Genomic DNA, 6832 nt, shown 5'->3' on the forward strand with positions numbered 1-6832 from the left:
GACAGATTGACTTTTCACTTCTTTAACACGTGATAGCCACAGCACATGCACACGCTGGCGCTAGGACACGCCCATAATAGGCCAAGAACCAATAGTAGATAGGGGGAGTGGCTTGTCTGGAATTTGCCTTATTTCGGGCATGTCATCCCTCAGACTTATGACCGCAGTGTTCCGGACCCTCAGCTGTGCAGTAAGGGGAGGGGGATATTGCACTTGTTCGATTATTTGTTCTAATATTTTCCTGGTTTAAAGGGAGAGTTAAAAAAAAAAAGTGTAATTTATTTCTATTAAATAATCTCCAGTCTTCCAGTACTTATCAGCTGCTGTATGTCCTGCAGGAAGTGGTGTATTCTTTCCAGTCTGACACAGTACTCTCTGCTGCCACCTCTGTCCATGTCAGGAACTGTCCAGAGCAGGAGAGATTTTCTCTTTTAATCTTTTTATTACATTTTTCATATATATATATATATATATATATATATATATATATATTTATATATATATGTGTGTGTGTCAATAAATGTCAGAATTACAACATCATATCCCCAGGAGCAAATCCCCATAGGAAACCTCCCCTGCTCTCCAAACTGGGGAGAATACACCACTTCCTGCAGGACATACAGCAGCTGACAAGTACTGGAAGATTTGGGATTTCTTAATAGAAGTAAACGACAAATCCATAAGACTGGCCCGGCACGTTTTGTGACAACTTTGCTATCTGCGATGCACAAGGCGACGGTTACCATGGTAATCTACGGTATTACATACTCACTTTCTTTGTAGAATAGTGACCCAGCAGTCAGGTGACCCAGCCATTGATCTCTAGATACAGAATAGGTTATTATCCGTACCTGCTGGACAGTAACAGCGACGCTATTTTATTAACCATTTGTTTTTCTTTTGTACAGGTCTCTCATTGCTGCACAGCACGCATCCATGACAAAGAAAGAGAAGATAAGACAAAAAGGTGTGCAGAATTATTGGTAAACTGGGCTTTGTGCGCCACCTAGTGGTACAAGGTGTTACTATTCCTTTTTACATTGTAAAACTTTGACAAGGACAGCCAAATGGTAATTTTTATGGGTGCACTACACAGATAAGGGGGGGATTTACCAAGGCTGGCGTACCTGAACACTGGTCTTACATAAAGCTCTGCCCCTCATGTGTGCGCCTCCTGCAGGACCTGCCCCTGCTGTATGGCATCCTCAGAAATGTACACCCGCTGCAGAATAGGTATAGATTTCTGCCATGCTAGCAGGGGTTAATCATGATAAATCATGTGCTTCTGTCCGCCCCCCTCAGATGAGAGCGCTTACCTTGTGGAAAAGGAGTAAGTAGATAATGCGGGAGAGTTATCGATACTCGTACGCCAGTCTTAAAGCGTCACTGTCATCATAGAACATTTTTGACATGTCATAGAGACATCATAGAGACTTGTCAAAAGTTTTGATCGGTCCGGGTCTGAGTATTTAGATTCGGTACGAGGCTGAACACTCCGACCCAGACTGATCGAGACGTTTGACAAGTCTCTATGATGTGTCAAAAGTTTTCTATGATGACAGTTACACTTTAAATAAAGCCCGCACCCTTTTCCCATTCGGATTTACTAAGAGGCGTATGTGCAGGCATTGTGTAAAAATCAGGTGTAGATAACTGTTTCCAGGCATAAACCTTAATAAATCAGGCGCTGGAGAAGGTCCCCCCTCCCGACCGTCCATCAGGCGAACAGGGAATACAGCTGGTATAAGCTGCCTCCCCGTTAGATACTCCATGGCTAGAATAGGGACTCATGTATCAGAAGATCTGCATGTGGTACATGAGGCACTATGGTTTGATCAAAGTATATACCCCCCTGAATACATTCATACCCCAGACCTCCAGGAATACATTCATACCCCAGCACCCCCTAATCATATTCATACCCATGGCCCCTAAATAACTTAATGACACAGGCCCCATGAATAAATCCACACCCCAGACCCCCAGGAATAAATCCACACCGCAGACCCCCAGGAATAAATCCATACCCCAGACCCCCAGGAATAAATCCATACCCCAGACCCCCAGGAATAAATCCATACCCCAGACCTCCAGGAATAAATCCATACCCCAGACCCCCAGGAATAAATCCATACCCCAGACCTCCAGGAATAAATCCATACCCCAGACCCCCAGGAATAAATCCATACCACAGACCCCCAGGAATAAATCCATACCCCAGACCCCCAGGTATACATTCATACCCCAGACCTCCAGGTATACATTCATACCCCAGACCTCCAGGAATAAATCCATACCCCAGACCCCCAGGAATACATTCATACCCCAGACCCCCAGGAATAAATCCACACCGCAGACCCCCAGGAATAAATCCATACCCCAGACCCCCAGGAATAAATCCATACCCCAGACCCCCAGGAATAAATCCATACCCCAGACCTCCAGGAATAAATCCATACCCCAGACCCCCAGGAATAAATCCATACCACAGACCCCCAGGAATAAATCCATACCCCAGACCCCCAGGTATACATTCATACCCCAGACCTCCAGGTATACATTCATACCCCAGACCTCCAGGAATAAATCCATACCCCAGACCCCCAGGAATACATTCATACCCCAGACCCCCAGGAATACATTCATACCCCAGACCTCCAGGAATACATTAATACCCCAGCACCCCCTAATCATATTCATACCCATGGCCCCTAAATAACTTAATGACACAGGCCCCATGAATAAATCCACACCCCAGACCTCCAGGAATACATTCATACCCCAGACCTCTAGGAATACATTCATACCCCAGACTAGGGCTGGGCGATATTGGGCTAAATCAATATCGCGGTTTATCGCACATGTAGCCGCGGTAACGATAATTCAACGATAGTTATGACACGCCCCTTTTAGCAAACCACACCCACTAGCCATGCCAAACTGGCGATATTTTGATTAGAAAAAGTAAAAAAGAACTGAACAGCAACCCATGGTTAGTCTATTATCATTATTACTATTTGTCATTATTAGGGGTCTCAGCAGAGACCTAGATGTGTATATACAGGTATACAGCCTCTACAGTATGTGTATACACAGGGGTCATATAGGAATACATGTGTATAACTATATGGGGGGGTGGGGTGGATAGGTGTATATGACTATATGGGGGGGATGGATTGGGGTGCATTACTATACAGGAGGTACATAGGGATAGAAGTGTATGACTATATGGGGGTGGATCGGGGTGTATTACTATACAGGAGGTACATAGGGATGGGGGTACAGAACTATACATGGGAGTACATAGGGATAGGGGTGTATGACTATACAGGAAGCACATAGGGATAGGGGTGTATGACTATACAGGGGGCACATAGGGATAGAGATGTATGACTATACCGGGGGCACATAGGGGGAGGGGCAGATAGGGGTGTATGACTATACAGGGGGCACATAGGGATAGGGGTGTATGACTATACAGGGGGCACATAGGGGGAGGGGCAGATAGGGGTGTATGACTATACAGGGGGCACATAGGGATAGGGGTGTATGACTATACAGGGGGCGGGGCAGATAGGGGTGTATGACTATACAGGGGGGCGGACAGGGGTGTATGACTATACAGGGGAGGGTGGACAGGGGTGTATGACTATCAGGGGCGGTCTTGGCATTTCTTGGGCCCCAAGCGAAGTTATGTCTGGGCCCCCCCCCTCGACACGCACTCCACAACAATAGCCTGCTGTGTGCTGCCCCCAGTAGTATATACCTCTTGTGTGCTGCCCCTAGTAGTATATACCTCTTGTGTGCAGCCGCCAGTAGTATATACCCCTTGTGGGGCTTTTTGGGTCTGGTCCTGTGACATTGGGGTTGCAGGGCCGTTCCATGGCCTCCCTTCCCTGCACGTGCACGCTTTGCGGGGTTGGCGGTCGCTGACCGACACGGTGTGGAGTTAGCGTAGGGACCCGTGTGGACCAGAGGACCTGCGCGGTGGTACACGGGGCAATATGGCTTGATCAATTCATATACAGACACTCTGGTGTTGATTTTTAATATAGGCCTAGCGGCATTAGTATCAGCCATAGATGGGATGTGCAGCGGTTCCATTCTCTCCAGTTCGTGTTTTACAGTTCTCCCTCTCTGAACAGCTAGCACTCCTTTATAAGACCCACATGACCAAAATTAGCAGGAGATGCCTGTGCTCACATGTCTGGACCCTATGTCTTCCCCATTCTGTGAGAGCAGCAATGGTAAGTGTAATACCATATCCATACTTGTGTCGTTTGGGGGCAGCCTTCCCCGCCGGTGGTGCTGGCTGGGTTTTGGTGGGGCTTTTTGGGTCTGGTCCTGTGACATTGGGGTTGCAGGGCCGTTCCATGGCCTCCCTTCCCTGCACGTGCACGCTTTGCGGGGTTGGCGGTCGCTGACCGACACGGTGTGGAGTTAGCGTAGGGACCCGTGTGGACCAGAGGACCTGCGCGGTGGTACACGGGGCAATATGGCCTGATCAATTCATATACAGACACTCTGGTGTTGATTTTTAATATAGGCCTAGCGGAATTAGTATCAGCCATAGATGGGATGTGCAGCGGTTCCATTCTCTCCAGTTCATATACCCCTTGTGTGCTGCCCCCAGTAGTATATACCCCTTGTGTGCTGCCCCCAGTAGTGTATAGACGCCTGTGTGTTCCCCTAGTTATATATATCCCCCGTCTGTGGCTCCCCCAAAAGTATATAGACCCCCTGTGTGCTGTCCCAGTTGTATTTAAACCCCCTGTGTGCTGCCCCTAGTTGCATATACCCCCTGTGTGCTCACCCACTTGTATATAGCTCCACTGTGTGCTCCTTCAGTGGTGTATAGCCCCCCTGTGTGCTTCCCCACTTGGATATAGACCTCCTGTGTGCTCCCCCACTTGGATATAGACCCATGTGTGCTCCTCCAGTAGTATATAAACCCCCTGTGTGGTTCCCCCAGTAGTATATAGACCCCCCCCTGTGTGCTCCACCAGTATTATATAGATCCCTGTGTGCTCCCCCAGTAGTATATAGACCACTGTGCGCTCCTCCAGCAGTATGTGTGCTGCCCCCAGTTATATATAGACCCCCTGTGTGCTGCCCCCAGTAGTATATAGACCCCCTGTGTACCCCCGTTATATATAGACCCCCTTTGTGCTGACTAAGCAGTATATAGACCCCCTGTGTGCCCCACCAGTAGTATATAGACTCCTGTGTGTTCCTCCAGTAGTATATAGACCCCCTGTGTGCCCCACCAGTAGTTGATAGACCCCCTGTGTACCCCACAAGTAGTATATATACCGCTGTGTGTTCCCCCAGTAGTATAAAGACCCCCTGTGTGCTACCCCAGTAGTATATAGACCCCCTGTGTGCCCCACCAGTAGTATATAGACCCCCTGTGTACCCCACCAGTAGTATATATACCCCTGTGTTTTCCACCAGTAGTATATAGCCCCCCCTGTGTGCTTCCCCAGTTGTATATAGACCCCATTCTGCTGCCCCAAGTATTATATAGACACCGTGTGCTGACCAAAGTAGTATATAGACCCCTTTGTGAAGCCCCAGTAGTCTATAGCCCCCCTGTGTGCTCCCCCAGTTATATATAGCCCCCCTGTGTCTTCCTCATTATATAGCCCCACTGTGTGCTCCCCCCATTTATATAGACCCCCGCTGTGCGCTCCCCCAGTTACACAGGTCCCTGTGTGCTCCCCCTCCCTTATAGTATATAACACAATAAAACAAACACTTATACTCACCTGGGTCCGGGCGTCTTCTCTTCTCTTCACTCTTGTGGCCGCAAGGGTTTTCCCTGCGGTCACAAGAGGCCGCGCTCCCCTTGTCCTGGCGCTGATGCTCCAGTAATGTCACTGGAGCACCGACACCACAAGGACAGAGCGGCCACTTGTGACCGCAGGAAAAACACTTCCTGCGGCCACAAGAGTGACTGACAGGAAGGGAGCCAATGGCTCCCGCCCTGTCAGTGCTGCTGCTGCATGTAACTGTGAGCGCTCATTACGAGTGCTCATAGTTACAGTTTAGATCGCAGCAGCGAGCGGGGCAGCGGCCCTGTCTAGCGGTCTTGAGCACAAGAGAAGAGCGGGGCGTGGGGGCCCACCTGGATGTTGGGGGCCCCAAGCGATTGCTTGGAGTGCTTTGTGCCAAAGACCACTACTGCACAGTTACAGGTGTGATCAACACCAGTTGTTTTTTCGCTCACTATTTTTCAAAAATACATTGGACTGCGAGTGACTTGGTGGAAGTCCTCGAGTGGGAATTTGTATTGTGGACTTATATGGCGCAGTATTGCTGTTTCATGTACGCAGGTGTAGTGCTACTCCTTATGTACACACAACCATGTTCAGCCCTCTATCTACTTTCATCAGAGGTAAGTTTTACTTTTCTAGACTTTTCCGACAGTCAATTTAACTTTTGATAAACCTTACTATTAGTCTTTGGATTTCAGGGAAAAATTGTGAAATTATTTTTCACCTGTATTTCTGAAAAAAAGGGAATGTATGTTCCAGTGTGGTACTCGGCTAGTAGTTGAGCCAACCGTAACGCCCGTTTTGTGGTGTACGGCTAGGGAGGTTAGTTGTTGTGATGCCAGTGCTAGTCCAGCACACAGGTATGATGTTGGCACCTGTTTTGTAGATGGCCAATTTGTGTCTGTAAATGATCGGTGACCTGTCGGGTTGTGATGGGTCCCAACTTGGATCGCAACTGATCCAAGCGGACTATAGGTACCGCCACCCACAGAAAAGGGAAAAATAACCTAAAGTGTGCAGCTAATGTGTATGGGTGCCGGTGTGTATAGAATATA

The sequence above is a fragment of the Dendropsophus ebraccatus genome, chromosome 11 (assembly GCF_027789765.1).
Source record: "Dendropsophus ebraccatus isolate aDenEbr1 chromosome 11, aDenEbr1.pat, whole genome shotgun sequence".
Lineage (NCBI taxonomy): Eukaryota > Metazoa > Chordata > Amphibia > Anura > Hylidae > Dendropsophus > Dendropsophus ebraccatus.